The sequence below is a fragment of the Triturus cristatus genome, chromosome 7, assembly GCF_964204655.1.
Source record: "Triturus cristatus chromosome 7, aTriCri1.1, whole genome shotgun sequence".
NCBI lineage: Eukaryota > Metazoa > Chordata > Amphibia > Caudata > Salamandridae > Triturus > Triturus cristatus.
The window spans coordinates 6,324,327-6,338,289 of NC_140590.1; the positions used below are offsets into that span (position 1 = coordinate 6,324,327).

Consider the following 13,963-nt stretch of genomic DNA (forward strand, 5'->3'; position numbering starts at 1 on the left):
CTCCAGGGTGTGAGCCTCATTTTCAATAAGTGACACTGCACCAAGGTGTGAGTCTCATGCGAAATTACAGAGACAGCTCCAGGGTGTTCACTTCACTCCAAATGAGTGACACTGCACGAACGTGTGAGTCTCACATCAAATGACAGAGACAGCTCGAGGGTGTGCGCTTCACTCCAAATGAGTGACACTGCACCAACGTGTGAGTCTCAGGTCAAATAACAGAGATTGCCCTGAGTGTGAGCTTTACTCCCAATGAGTGACACTGCACCAAGGTGTTAGTCTCACACTAAATGGCAGAGACTGCCCAGGGTTTGTGCTTCACTCCCAATGAGTGACACTGCACCAAGGTGTGAGTCTCACGTCAAGTGACAGAGACTGCTCCAGGGTGTGAGCTTCACTCCCAATGAGTGACACTGCACCAAGGTGGGAGTCTCACACAAAATGACCGAGATTGCCCAAGGTGTGAGCTTCACTCCCATTGAGTGACACTGCACCAAGGTGGGAGTGTCACACCAAAGGAAAGACTGCCCAGGGTGTGTGCGCATCGTGCCAAACGGTGAGGTCGTGCTCCGAGGTGTGTCAAAGCCCCAGTGAGTGATACTCAGTGAGTGACAGACCCCCAGCCTGGTTATCACTCTCAGGTTCTGTATTGAGTCCTTCATCTCACGTCCCATGCGTGACACGGTCTGCCCCCGAGTGTACTGAGGGGGTGATAGTGGGGTCCCCCCACCCCCCGCCCCCCAGTCCTGTTATCTCGGGTTCTGAACAGAATCTTTGTTCAAATAATGCTCCGGACGCAGCAGAGGGACAGAGTGAAATGTGGAGGAAACAAACAACCCCCCCCCCCCCTTCCCAGGCCCTCCCACCCCCGACAGCCCCTCCCTCCATGTGTACTCAGAGGGGTCAGGACGGGTATATCAGGCTCCTCGCCTTCAGCCTCAGCAGAGACTCCTCTTCTTCACTCCTGAGGTGAGCAGAGGCCCCGGGCTGGGGTGGACGGGGGCCGAGGCTGGGGCAGGACATCTCCTGGGGCCGAGGCTGGGGCAGGACATCTCCAGGGGCCGAGACAGGGGCAGTACATCTCCTGGGGCCGAGGCTGGGGCAGGACATCTCCAGGGGCCGAGACAGAGGCAGGACATCTCCTGGGGCCGAGGCTGGGGCAGGATATCTCCCGGGGCCGAGGTTGGGGCAGGACATCTCCTGGGGTCGAGGCTGTGGCAGGACAACTCCTGGGGCCGAGGCTGGGGCAGGACATCTCCTGGGGCCAAGGCTGGGGCAGGATATCTCCAGGGGCTGAGACAGGGGCAGGATACCTCCTGGGGCCGAGGCAGGGGCAGGACATCTCCCGGGGCCGAGGCTGGGGCAGGACATCTCCTGGGGCCGAGGCTGGGACAGGTTATCTCCTGGGGCCGAGGTTGTGGCAGGATAACTCCTGAGACTGTGGCAAGATACCTTCTGGAGCTGAGCCTGGGGCAGGAAATCTCCCGGGGCTGTAGCTGGGGCAGGACATCTCCTGGGGTTATGGCTGGGGCAGGATATCTCCTGGGGCTATAGCTGGGGCAGGACATCTCCTGGGGTTATGGCTGGGGCAGTATATCTCCTGTGGCCGAGGCTGGGGTAGGGTACCTCTTGGGGCTTTGACTGGGGCAGGATAACTCCTGGGGCCGAGGTTGGGGCAGGATAACTCCTCGGACTGAGGCTGGAAACCTCCTGTCGCCGAGGCTGGGGCAGGATATGTCCTGGGCTTATGGCTGGGGCAGTATATCTATTGGGGCTATGGCTGGCAGAGAATATTTGCTAGGTCTATGGCTGGGGTAGGATATCCCCTAGGGCCGACGATGGGGAAGGATATCTTCTGGGGCTATGGCTGAGGCAGGGTATATCCTGGGGCTGGGACAGGATATCTCCTGGGTCAATGACTGAGGCAGGATATCTCCAGGGCCTGTAGCTGGGGCAAGACATCTCTTGGGGCTATGGCTAGGGCAGGACATCTCCTGGGGTTATGGCTGGGGCAGGATATCTCCCGGGTACTATGGCTGGGGCAGGATATCTCCTGGGGCTATGTCTAGGGCAGGACATCTCCTAGGGCTAAGGCTGGGGCAGGATATCTCCTGGGGCTGGGGCAAGATATCTTCTGGGGCTGAGGCTGGGGCAGGATATCTCAATGACTGAGACAGGATATCTCCTGGGGCTATAGCTGGGGCAGGACATCTTCTGATGCTACGGCTGGGTCAGGATAGGTCTTGAGGCTATGGGTAGGGCAAGACATCTCCAGGGGCTATGGCTGGGGCCGTGGTAGGGTACCTCTTGGGGCTATGACTGGGCAGAATAACTCCTGGGGCCTAATACCTCCTGGAACTGAGGCTGGATATCTCCTGTGGCTGAGGCTGGGGCAGGATATCTCCTAGGGCCGACACTGGTGCAAGATACCTTCTTGAGCTGAGGCTGGGGCAGGATATCTCCCGGGGCTATAGCTGGGGCAGGACATCTCCTGGGGCTATGGCTAGGGCAGGAAATCTCCTGGGGCTCTAGCTGGGGCAGGACATCTCCTGGGGTTATAGCTGGGGCAGACTATCTCCTGGGGCTTGGGCAGGATATCTCAAGGGGCCGAGGCCGGGGCAGGATATATTCTGGGGATATGGCTTGGGCAGAATATCTCCGGGGGCATTGACTGAGGCAGGATAACTCCTAGTGCTGTATCTGGGCCAGGACATCACCTGGTGCTATGGTTGGGGCAGGATATCTCCTGGGTCTGTGGCTGGGGCAGGATATCTCCTGGGGGGAGGCTGGGGTAGGGTTCCTCCTGGGGCTACGACTGGGGCGGGATAACTCCTGGGGCCACGGCTGGGGCAGGATATCTCCTGTGGATATGGCTGGATCAAGATATCTACTGGGCAATGACTGAGGCAGGATATCTACTGGGGCTGTAGTTGGGGCTGGACATATCCTTGGGCTATGGCTAGGCCAGGATATCTCATGGGGCTATGTCTATGGCAGGACATCTATAGGGCTAAGGCTGGGGCAGTATAACTCCTGTAGCTGGGGCAGGATATCTCCTGGGGCGGAGGCTGGGGCAGGGTATCTCCCGGGGATATGGCTGGGGCAGGATATCTCCTGAGGCAATGACTGAGGCAGGATATCTCCTGGGGCAACGAGACTGGGGCAGGATAACTCCTGGGGCTATGCCTGGGGCAGGATATCTACTGGGGAAGAGGCTGGGGCAAGATATTTCCTGTGTTTGGGGCAGGATATCTCCTGGGGTTATGGCTGGGGCAGTATATCCATTGGGGCTATGGCTGGCAGAGAATATTTCCTAGGTCTATGGATGGGTTAGGATATTCACTAGGGCCGAGGATGGGGAAGGATATCTTCTGGGGCTATGACTGAGGCAGGATATCTCCTGTGGCTATTGCTGGGGCTGGATATCTAATGAGGCTATAGCTGGGGCAGAAAATCTTCTGGGGTTGGGGCAGGATATCTTCTGGGGCCAAGGCAGGATATCTCCTGAGGCTAAGGTTGGGGCAGGATATCTCCTGGGGCCAGGGCTGGGGCAGGATATCTCCTGGGGCCATGGCTGCAGCAAGATATCTCCTGGGACCGAGGCTGGGGCAGGCAATCTCCTGGGTCTATGGCTGGGGCAGGGTATATCCTGGGGCTGGGGCAGGATATCTCCTGGGGCAACGACTGAGGCAGGATATCTCCTGGGGCTATAGCTGAGGCAAGACATCTCCTGGGGCTATTGCTAGGGCATGACATCTCCTGGGGTTATGGCTGGGGCAGGCTATCTCCTGGTGCTTTGGCTGGGGCAGGATATCTCCTGGGGCTATGTCTAGGGCAGGACATCTCCTAGGGCTAAGGCTGGGGCAGGATATCTCCTGGGGCCGGGGTAAGATATCTTCTGGGGCTGAGGCTGGGGCAGGATATCTCCTGGGGATATGGCTGTAGCAGGATATCTCCTGAGGCAATGACTGAGACAGGATATCTCCTGGGGCTATAGCTGGGGCTGGACATCTCCTGGTGCTATGGGTGGGGCAGGATAGCTCCTGGGGCTATGGCTAGGGAAGGATATCTCCTGGTTCTATGGCTGGGGCAGGGTATATCCTGCGGCTGGGGCAGGATATCTCCTCGGTCAATGACTGAGGCAGGATGTCTCCTAGGGCTATAGCTGGGGCAAGACATCTCTTGGGGCTATTGCTAGGGCAGGACATCTCCTGGTTATATGGTTGGGGCAGGATATCTCCTGGTGCTATGGCTGGGGCAGGATATCTCCAGGTGCTCTGTCTAGTTCAGGACATTTCCTAGGGCTAAGGCTGGGGCAGGATATCTCCTGGGGCTGGGGCAAGATTTCTTCTGAGGCAATGACTGAGACAGGTTATCTCCTGTGGCTAAAGCTGGGGCAGAACATCTTCTGGTTCTATGGCTGGGGCAGGATAGCTCTTGGGGCAATGCCTAGGGCAGGACATCTCCTGGGGCTATGGGTGGGACAGTATACCTCCTCTGGCTGAGGCTGGGGTAGGGTACCTCTTGGTGCTATGACTGGGGCAGGATAACTCCTGGGGCCGAGTTTGGGGCAGAATAACTCCTGGGACTTAGGCTGGATATCTCCTGTGGCTGAGGCTGGGGCAGGATATCTCCTGGGGCCAAGGCTGGGGCAAGATACCTTCTGAAGCTGAGGCTGGGGCAGGATATCTCCCTGGGCTAAAGCTGGGGCAGGACATCTCCTGAGGCTATGGCTAGGGCAGGATATCTACTGGGGCTATAGCTGGGGCAGGACATCTCCTGGGGTTATGGCTGGGCAGGATATCTCCTGGTGTTATGGCTGGGGCAGGATATCTCCTGTGGCTATGTCTAGAGCAGGATATCTCCTAGGGCTAAGGCTGGGGCAGGATATCTCCTGAGGCTGGGGCAAGATAACTTCTGAGGTTGAGTCTGGGGCAGGATATCTCCTGGGGATATGGCTGGGGCAGGACATCTCCTGGTGCTATGGCTGGGGCAGGATAGCTCCTGGGGCTATGGCTAGGGCAGGACATCTCCTGGGGCTATGGCTAGGGCAGGAAATCTCCTGGGGCTCTAGCTGGGGCAGGACATCTCCTGGGGTTATAGCTGGGGCAGACTATCTCCTGGGGCTTGGGCAGGATATCTCAAGGGGCCGAGGCCGGGGCAGGATATATTCTGGGAATATGGCTTGGGCAGAATATCTCCGGGGGCATTGACTGAGGCAGGATAACTCCCAGTGCTGTATCTGGGCCAGGACATCACCTGGTGCTACGGTTGGGGCAGGATATCTCCTGGGTCTGTGGCTGGGGCAGGATATCTCCTGGGGGGAGGCTGGGGTAGGGTTCCTCCTGGGGCTACGACTGGGGCGGGATAACTCCTGGGGCCACGGCTGGGGCAGGATATCTCCTGTGGATATGGCTGGATCAAGATATCTACTGGGCAATGACTGAGGCAGGATATCTACTGGGGCTGTAGTTGGGGCTGGACATATCCTTGGGCTATGGCTAGGCCAGGATATCTCCTGGGGCTATGTCTAGGGCAGGACATCTATAGGGCTAAGGCTGGGGCAGTATAACTCCTGTAGCTGGGGCAGGATATCTCCTGGGGCGGAGGCTGGGGCAGGGTATCTCCCGGGGATATGGCTGGGGCAGGATATCTCCTGAGGCAATGACTGAGGCAGGATATCTCCTGGGGCAATAGCTGGTGCAGGACATATCCTGGTGCTATGGCTGTGGCAGGATATCTCCTGGGGCTATGGCTAGGGCAGGACATCGCCTGGGGCCATAGCTGGGGCAGGATATCTCCAGGGGCGAGGCTAAGGTAGTGTACCTCCTGGGGCTATGACTGGGGCAGGATAACTCCTGGGGCCGAGACTGGGGCAGGATAACTCCTGGGACTATGCCTGGGGCAGGATATCTCCTGGGGAAGAGGCTGGGGCAAGATATTTCCTGTGTTTGGGGCAGGATATCTCTTGGGGTTATGGCTGGGGCAGTATATCCATTGGGGCTATGGCTGGCAGAGAATATTTCCTAGGTCTATGGATGGGATAGGATATTCACTAGGGCCGAGGATGGGGAAGGATATCTTCTGGGGCTATGACTGAGGCAGGATATCTCCTGTGGCTATTGCTGGGGCTGGATATCTAATGAGGCTATAGCTGGGGCAGAAAATCTTCTGGGGTTGGGGCAGGATATCTTCTGGGGCCAAGGCAGGATATCTCCTGAGGCTAAGGTTGGGGCAGGATATCTCCTGGGGCCAGGGCTGGGGCAGGATATCTCCTGGGGCCATGGCTGCAGCAAGATATCTCCTGGGACCGAGGCTGGGGCAGGCAATCTCCTGGGTCTATGGCTGGGGCAGGGTATATCCTGGGGCTGGGGCAGGATATCTCCTGGGGCAACGACTGAGGCAGGATATCTCCTGGGGCTATAGCTGAGGCAAGACATCTCCTGGGGCTATTGCTAGGGCATGACATCTCCTGGGGTTATGGCTGGGGCAGGCTATCTCCTGGTGCTTTGGCTGGGGCAGGATATCTCCTGGGGCTATGTCTAGGGCAGGACATCTCCTAGGGCTAAGGCTGGGGCAGGATATCTCCTGGGGCCGGGGTAAGATATCTTCTGAGGCTGAGGCTGGGGCAGGATATCTCCTGGGGATATGGCTGTAGCAGGATATCTCCTGAGGCAATGACTGAGACAGGATATCTCCTGGGGCTATAGCTGGGGCTGGACATCTCCTGGTGCTATGGGTGGGGCAGGATAGCTCCTGGGGCTATGGCTAGGGAAGGATATCTCCTGGTTCTATGGCTGGGGCAGGGTATATCCTGCGGCTGGGGCAGGATATCTCCTCGGTCAATGACTGAGGCAGGATGTCTCCTAGGGCTATAGCTGGGACAAGACATCTCTTGGGGCTATTGCTAGGGCAGGACATCTCCTGGTTATATGGCTGGGGCAGGATATCTCCTGGTGCTATGGCTGGGGCAGGATATCTCCAGGGGCTCTGTCTAGTTCAGGACATTTCCTAGGGCTAAGGCTGGGGTAGGATATCTCCTGGGGCTGGGGCAAGATTTCTTCTGAGGCAATGACTGAGACAGGTTATCTCCTGGGGCTAAAGCTGGGGCAGAACATCTTCTGGTTCTATGGCGGGGGCAGGATAGCTCTTGGGGCAATGCCTAGGGCAGGACATCTCCTGGGGCTATGGGTGGGACAGTATACCTCCTCTGGCTGAGGCTGGGGTAGGGTACCTCTTGGTGCTATGACTGGGGCAGGATAACTCCTGGGGCCGAGTTGGGGCAGAATAACTCCTGGGACTTAGGCTGGATATCTCCTGTGGCTGAGACTGGGACAGGATATCTCCTGGGGCCAAGGCTGGGGCAAGATACCTTCTGAAGCTGAGGCTGGGGCAGGATATCTCCCTGGGCTAAAGCTGGGGCAGGACATCTCCTGAGGCTATGGCTAGGGCAGGATATCTACTGGGGCTATAGCTGGGGCAGGACATCTCCTGGGGTTATGGCTGGGCAGGATATCTCCTGGTGTTATGGCTGGGGCAGGATATCTCCTGTGGCTATGTCTAGAGAAGGATATCTCCTAGGGCTAAGGCTGGGGCAGGATGTCTCCTGAGGCTGGGGCAAGATAACTTCTGAGGTTGAGTCTGGGGCAGGATATCTCCTGGGGATATGGCTGGGGCAGGACATCTCCTGGTGCTATGGCTGGGGCAGGATAGGTCCTGGGTCTATGGCTGGGGCAGGGTATATCCTGGGGCTGAGGCAGGATATTTCATGGGTCAATGACTGAGGCAGGATATCTCCTGGGGCTATAGCTGGGGCAGGACATCTCTTGGGGCTATGGCTAGGGCAGGACATCTCCTGGGGTTATGGCTGGGGCAGGATATCTCCTGGTGCTATGGCTGGGGTGGGATATCTCCTGGTGCTATGTCTAGGGCAGGACATCTCCTAGGGCTAAGGCTGGGGCAGGAAATCTCCTGGGGCTGTGGCAAGATGTCTTCTGGGGCTGAGGCTGAGACAGGATATCTCCTGGGGCCATAGCTGGGGCAGGACATCTCCTGGTGCTATGGCTGGGGCCGGATAGCTCCTGGGGCTATGGCTAGGGCAGGACATCTCCTGGGGCTATGGCTGGGGCAGTATATCTCCTGTGGCCGAGACTGGGGTAGGGTACCTTTTGGGGCTTTGACTGGGGCAGAATATCTCCTGGGCCATGGCTGCATAAGATATCTCCTGGGGCCGAGGCTGAGGCAGGATATCTCCTGGGTCTGGGGCTGGGGCAGGGTATATCCTGGGGCTGGGTCAGGATATCTCCTGGGGCAATGACTGAGGCAGGATTTCTCCTGGGGCTATAGCTGGGGCAAGACATCTCCTGGGGCTATGAATAAGGCAGGACATCTCTTGGAGTTATGGCTGGGCAGGATATTTCCTGGTGCTATGGCTGGGGCAGGATATCTCCTGGGGCTATGTCTAGGGCAGGATATCTCCTAGGTCTAAGGCTCGTGCAGGATATCTCCTGGAGCTGGGGCAAGATATCTTCTGGGGCTGAGGCTGGGACAGGATATCTCCAGGGGATATGGCTGGGGCAGGATAGCTCCTAGGGCTATGGCTAGGGCATGATATCTCCTGGGTCTATGGCTGGGGCAGGGTATATCCTGGGGCTGGGGCAGGATATCCCATGGGTCAATAACTGAGGCAGGATATCTCCTGGGGCTATAGCTGGGGCAAGACATCTCTTGGGGCTATGGCTTGGGCAGGACATCTCCTGGGGTTATGGCTGGGGCAGGATATCTCCTGGTGCTATGGCTGGGGCAAGATATCTCCTGGGACCATGTCTAGGGCAGGACAAGTCCTAGGGCTAAGGCTGGGGCAGGAAATCTCCTGGGGCTGGGGAAAGATATCTTCTGGGGCTGAGGCTGGGGCAGGATATCTCCTGCTGATATGGCTGGGTCAGGGTATCTCCTGAGGCGATGACTGAGATAGGATATCTCCTGGGGCTATAGCTGGGACAGGACATCTCCTGGTCCTATGGCTGGGGCAGGATAGCTCCTGGGACTATGGCTAGGACAGGAAATCTTCTGGGGCTATGACTGGGGCAGTATATCTCCTGTGGCCGAGGCTGGGGTAGGGTACCTCTTGGGGCTATGACTGGTGCAGGATAACTCCTGCGGCCGAGGTTGGGGCAGGATAACTCCTCGGACTGAGGCTGGAAATCTCCTGTCGCTGAGGCTGGGGCAGGATATCTCCTGGGGCAGAGGCTGGGGCAAGATACCCTCCTGAGCTGAGGCTGGGGCAGGATATCTCCTGGAGCTATAGCTGGAGCAGGACATATCCTGGGGTTATGGCTGGGGCAGGATACCTCCTGGGGCTATGGCTGGGACAGGATAACTCCTGGGTTGATCGTTGGAGCATGATATCTCCTGGGGCTATGGCTGGGGTTGGATAACTCCTGGAGGTATGGTTGGGACAGGATATCTCCTCAGGTCATGACAGGGACAGGATATTTCTTGGGTGTTAAAGCTGAGGCATGATATCTCCCGGGCTATGACTGGGGCAGGACATCGTCTGCGGTTGAGGCTGGGGCTGAAACATTCCCAGGGCTATGGCTGGGGCAGGATGTCTCCTGGGGCTATGGCTGACGCAGGATATATCCTGTGAGTTATGGCTGAGGCAGAATATCTACAAGGGCTGAGTCAGGATATCTCCTGGGCTGTGGTAGGATATGTCCTAGGGCTGAGACTAGGACAGAATATCTCCTGGAGCTGGGGCTGGGCAGGATATCTCCTGGGGACGAGGCTGGGGTAAGAAAATTCCTGTGGCTGGGGCAGGATATCTCCTGGCATTATGGCTGGGGCAATATATCTATTGGGGCTATGGCTGGCAGAGAATATCTCCTGGGGCTATGGCTAGGGTAGAATAGCTCCTGGGGCCGAGGATGGGGCATGATATCACCCGGGGCTATGGCTGATATCTCCTAGGGCTGGGGCTGGGGCTGAGGCTGGCTCTGGATATCAAATGGGGCTATAGCTGGGCCAGAAAATCTTGTGGGGTTGGGACAGGATGTCTTCTGGGGCCGAGGCAGGATATCTCCTGAGGCTAAGGCTAGGGCAGGATATCTCCTGGGGCTATGGCTAGGGCAGGGTATCTCCTGGTGCTGGGGCAGGATATCCCCTGGGGCTGAGGCTGGGAGAGGATATCTCATATTGCTATTGCTGGGGCAGGATAGCTCATGTTTAGGAAGAGGTGTGCTGCAGCGGCCAGAGCACCTGACTTCAGACCATGGGGGCACATGGTTCAATCCCCGGAACCAGCGGTAGGTAAGCCCAGCACCATGTGACTCTGGGCAATAGCTCGCTTACTCTTCCCGACGGCCCCCAGCACCTTGACACCCTCGGTTAATTGTTTGTGCTTTACAAATACTGGATATTGGATACTGGATACTGGCTATGGCTGGGGCAGTATATCTCCTAGGGCTGTAACTGGGGAAGACTGTCTCTTGGGACTATGGATGAGGCAGGATTTCTCCTGGGGCTATGGCTAGGGCAGGATATCTCCTGGGGCTATGGCTAGGGCAGGATAGCTCCTGGGACTACGGCTAGGGCAGGATATCTCTTGGGGCTATGGATGAGGCAGGATATCTCCTGGGACTGGGGCAGGATATCTCCTGGGACTGAGGCTGGGGCAGGATATCTCCAGGGGCTGAGGACTGGGCAGGATATCTCCTGGGCTATGGCTGGGACAGGATATCTTCTGGGACAGGATATCTCCTGTGGCTATGACTGGGGGCAAGATATCTCTATGCTGTTCTTTGCCCTAGGTTTGCAGCAGGGTAATTCCTCGTCTCCTTGGGCAGGACATCTCCTTGACGGTGTGCTAGTCACTCTTTTTTTTTCTTTTGGAAATAATTTCAACTTTTTAATGCGCTATAGTAAGGTATGTAACGCTTGTAATATTTGGAGTCAAGTGTAGCAAAAAACAGCCAACACGTGTTTCGCCCCCTTACAAAGGCCTTCTGGCCATGGGGCTTCCTCAGGGTGTAGTAATAAAAATCGAATTCTAAGTGTTGCTGCAAAAGAAAAATGTTTTGCTGTCAGTCGCTGACATCGAATTCAAATCCACTCGGTCGATGCTGGTGCTGGGGGTGACATCTGATGTGGGTGGAGGCATGCAGCGGGAGATGTCACCGGAGAGCATCCTCTGGGGCTGACCATCTGCGAGGCCTGGGGATCTGCAGTTCTGGGCATATCCGGGGGCTGAAACTCTTACACCAGGATACGTACGCAAGAGTAAGATATGGCAAGAAAGGGGAATTGACAGCTCCTTTCCCTGTAGAGAAAGGGGTGAGACAGGGATGTGTCTTAGCCCCGACCCTGTTCTCCCTCTTTTTAAATGGTCTAATTGAAACCTTATTGGCAGTGAAAGATATAGACTCACCGAGGTTAGCGAACCGCAAAATACCAGCTTTAATGTTTGCGGACGATACGCTGCTACTGTCTAAGACTCCTATGGGTATGCAGCGGGTACTGGAGGAGGTCTGCACATTTTGCAGGAATAGGAAACTGGAGATAAACCTCCAGAAAACAACGTATATGGTTTTCCACGCTAACACTAGCAATTGCCCACATCCTCAAATCGATGGCAGGCCCCGAGAAAGGGTGTCGTTTTTTGACTACTTGGGCCTCACTCTTAATGATAAGATGGATTGGGGAACCCAAGTAAAAAAAGCGAATCTAAATACACAAAGAGTAAAAAGAAATTTGGTAAACCCAATAGACCCTTGGAGGCTTGGGACATGTAACATTTACTAGGTAAGAGTGCCTACAAGGGATTTATTTCAAAATAACTAAACAAACATCAGAAACATGAATAAATCTATTGTCAAGCCCTCAAGTGGTGGCTGACTAATGAACAATTAAAATCAAACTTGACCCATTTAGATCATGATGAATCTTCAAATGAACAACACGGGTGAGTATATTTCAACAAATCAAGTTATTTAATAAAAGCAAATAGAAAGGGTACAAAACAATGTAACTACACACAAGAACCGAGGTAAATCAATGTTGTATAAAAAGTAGTGACCTCAGGGTCAAGTATGTAAACATCTATTCCAAAATGTTGCTGTATTGGAAAACAGATCTGAAACAACAGAAAACAATTTCCAAGGAAACCAAATAACAGTATAAATAGATGAGCTGGTCGACGTTTCGGTTTCTGTGGCTTAAAAGTCCGTTAGACCATCTTCAGGACGATGAAAAGATAATAATTGACCCTTATGTCTGGTCAAAGAAAAAGTTTGTTGAACCAGCCCAGTCTCAACTTATTTAGATTTCCAGGTAGCTAACGCAGGAATAGTGATTAATACTTCAAGCCTGATGGCATACTTCTATCACAGCAGTCCGTAGGATTTTCTACCAATATCACTCGCTGTTCGTCGGGCACTTTCAGACGTCGTAGCTGTGAGAAGGTGGCCTGATATATGCTGTCCACTAGTTCTAGTGGGCACCTTGTATCAGTCCAAACAACCCCTTATGGTGAATGGTTAAAGACAACCTTATATGAAAGCTATCCTAGTGGTAGCTATGGAGAGCAGCCTTCAGGCTAAGTCTTGAAGGAATGTAAAGCAGCTTGTTTTTACTTATAATCTCTTGAATGATCAAATGAAAAGACAACCACACCAGGTATATATTCAAAATATATGTATTTAAGGTTCAACACACCCCTCTAGTCTCTTTATGAGACTGGAGTTCGAAGTACTTTGTTTACAAGTTAGCAATTATCAGTAATAGCAGAAATACACGTTTGGGCCCTAGGGGCGAACCAAACCATATACCAAAAAAGTGATATAAGAACCACGACTGGAATAGACACAAGGCCTAGAGCCTGAAGAATCACTGGGACCCCAAGGAACCACCCAAGGTAGTGACACAGGGGACCCAAGGGGACTGTATGCAGTATGTAAACACAACCGCCGATTTCCGTTGTCTTCTATGGGCAATGTCGCGGTTGGAAATTTAAAGATTAGGGACACTTCTAATCGAGTCAGGACCAAACCCTTTTGGACTTAAGAAGTTCTAGGGCTAGCGCCCATAGGAGCACTGGAGTACTCGAGTTACCTCACCCAGGGAAGCCGGGTGCATAGGTGTCTTTTGGTGTCAGGTCGCGTCGTCGATTTCAATGGAAGCCTGAAAAGAACTGCTGCTGCTGTGAAGAGGAGAAGTGTCCGGAGAGATCCAAGTCTGGATCTGGGATGTAAGGAACCTGAAAGCAGAGGGGACAGAGTTTGGGTCACTTGCCAGTGACCTAGGGCAGGATGGACCAATGCCCACAGATGTCGGGTGCTTCAGGTGAGTTGATAGGTGTCTTGACTCTTCAGCCGCGAGGTCCAGGAGTTGTCGACAAAATCCACAAGCCGGATTCGAGCAGTGCCACAAAGTCTGTCGAGTGCTGCGGTGTCGGCGACCAGATTGGACCCAACAAGCCTTGGCAACGGCAAGTCACTGGAATTCAGAGAAAGGACTGCGGTGTAGACCAGCAAGGTCTGAGGGACTCACCCAGCACGGGTAAGTCACGGCACGTCTGGAGCAACCAGGAAAGCCCAAGTAGAAGAGGAGTTGCCTTCGTGGGGACCTGCTACCCAACGGGCTAGTGATCGCAAAGGAGCCTCAAGCGGTCGCACTTGAAACTGGCCCACGGGTCACTCGTGGAGTGGAGGCCAACAATCTTCAGTGCAGGAGGTGCTCAAGGCTGGGGCAACTCAGAGCCCAAAGCACAACTTTGAGGAGATCCAGGAAGATAGAGTTGCTGCAAAAGTTCATGGTGTCCAGGGATCACGGTTCCACGTCACCCACGATAGCCACGGGCCTCAGCTTTGCTGGGGTCTCAGGGTAGCCTCGGGGAAGTCTGGAAATTCACCTTTGGTGATGCAAAGACTTCAGCGTCCGGAGGGAGCTTCAGCGATGCAGACCGGTC

The 13,963-nt window shown here is 55.0% G+C and overlaps 1 long non-coding RNA gene across 1 annotated transcript in view; it reads left to right on the forward strand.

Annotated features, from left to right (window-relative positions):
* The first annotated feature begins 893 nt into the window (after positions 1-893).
* The window catches only part of LOC146808674 (uncharacterized), a 53,682-nt gene continuing 40,612 nt past the window's right edge, over positions 894-13,963 (forward strand). The window contains exon 1 of the long non-coding RNA XR_014966219.1: positions 894-969. This is a non-coding gene — a long non-coding RNA (uncharacterized LOC146808674). The remainder of the gene's footprint in view (positions 970-13,963) is intronic.